The sequence below is a fragment of the Falco naumanni genome, chromosome Z, assembly GCF_017639655.2.
Source record: "Falco naumanni isolate bFalNau1 chromosome Z, bFalNau1.pat, whole genome shotgun sequence".
NCBI classification, from domain to species: Eukaryota; Metazoa; Chordata; class Aves; order Falconiformes; family Falconidae; genus Falco; species Falco naumanni.
In genome coordinates, this window is record NC_054080.1 from 59,398,639 (window position 1) to 59,400,763 (window position 2,125).

A 2,125-nucleotide genomic window follows, 5' to 3' on the forward strand; every position below is an offset into this window, starting at 1 on the left:
TTTCCATCTCTGTTCTTGTGGAGAAGACTGTAAGCAATGTTACTGTTTTGCATTTTTCCTAGCGTGGTGTGCATCATATAATTGACCTTAACTTAAAATCTGTTTCAATTAACATCTGTAGATTTCTTTATACCTGTGTTTAACTTAATCTATAAATTATTTCCTTTGTGTGAGCTATTCTGTATTAATATCTGGATTCTGCATCTCAACTGTTAAGTTTCTGCATCGGTCTTTTCTGCAGGTCGCTGGGGCCATTTGAAAGAGTCAAGATCATGAGAAGTGGTTAAGAGAATGTGGTTAACTTGGTATTTGTGAAGTTTGAGCACACACAGTGTAGTTGTAATGGCAAAGTTAGTTAAGAGACATGGGATATGCTGGGAAATAGTATTGTGTGATAGTAATTAGAACTGGAAACTAACAGCTGGTGTTTCCAGTCTGTATGTAAAATTCTGATCCTGGTTTAAAGATTGAAACTCTTAACTTGTGCTCTGTATGAGGCTGAAAGCTATTCTTCCTTTTGTGCAAGCTTTGTAGGAAAAGCTAATCATTCCACAGTTGTCGGTTGTCTCTCATTTTGAAAAGGAGCATTAATGTTGCAAACAATGGGTCTGTATTACTAGTCTGGTCACCATACACAAAACTCTTCCTCTTAAGAAACTGCTGGAACATTTGACTCACAGGAAGCAAGTAAAAGTGAAACCTCTGTGATTCAGCTATGGCTAAATCGGTTACTTGTTCTTCTCACTCTGGGTTTATTTTCACAGGGTGTTTTTCAGCTGAGTAACATTCACGTACTGGAAATACACCTTGGTCTGCTATGACAGTTTCATCAACTGTATCAAGTGTGAAGATTCTTATATATCACAGCCTGACTGTATCAAAAATGTTTAAAGGAGAACTGTGAAATCTCATGTATGATAAGCAGAATCTGAGCAAATGGATTTGTATCCAGATTTGCTCAATTTACAGTTCTTGAGTCCTTCAGATCAAATTTACCATGGACATGTATGGTATTAATAATCTTGGAAGTTAAGACAACTGTGTAATTTAATCAAAAATTAAAAGTTATAGTGAAGGAACTCAAATATGTCTTCAGTTGTGTAAGGCTGGATACTGATAGTCCTGCATTCTTGAAGAAACTTCCAATACTTATTTTGAAGTACTAGCAATATCAAAGGCTGTTTTTAAAGTAAAATTTGGCGTAGTCACTTTAAACAATTTTTATGCCTTGTCTCAGAAAACCATTGTCTGTATGAAATGAAATATCAGTGCTGGCTTAAGTAGACCAAAGTAACAGTAGACCTCAGAATAAATTGAGAAATAGGTAGATTAGATGGATCAGAGTACATCAGTTCACAAAAACTGAACCTTTTGGGATGTGTGTATTGATTTTGACTGGACTTTGGCAAAAGCAAATGAAAAAAACGTCTACCTGAAAATAAAGAGTCCTGTGACTGCATGAATACTGCTTCTGCATGTGTGCATTTCTGCCCAAATTTATAGCAGAAACACCTCAGTCTCTCAGATCCCAAGGCTATGTCAAGCTTGCAGAGGCACAGGAGCAGTCACCCCCTCCAGTCCAGTGAGCACTGGTTGATAGCAGGGAGGACAACTCCCAAGAGGCATTTCCCCCAAAAATGGCTTTTAACTTGCAGGGAGAGCTCCATGACTGCCCTGTAATTAGTAACAAAGCCATGGCCCTGGGGTCCTGTGTAAGCTGTGCTGCCTCTGTGTGTCTGTACTTGTGGCATTGCTTTTTGAAATTACCTTGCTTGTGCAAAGATTTGGGAAGCACTTCGGGAGCAAACAGGACTACCTTTTTGTCTCCTGTGTGCACGCGTCGGCGCAAGTTTTTTTGCTATTTGCACGTAGGGCTACTAGCTGCTGGAGAAGACCTGAGTGGGCTTGCGTAAGGATGACTGTTTGCCGCTTAGCTAGTATCAAGAAATGCTGTGTATTTAGTTCCTGGTTTCTTTTAAAATAAAATCCTAAAGCTGCTCCGTAGCTCTCCAAAGCCGAGTGCTGGGGGGGTGCTGCTGGGTGCCTGCAGGGTGTGCTGGGCCTGCCTGGGTGCGCCCGGCCAGCTCAGCCCCGCCAACGCCAACCGGTTTGTCAGGGCCAGCGC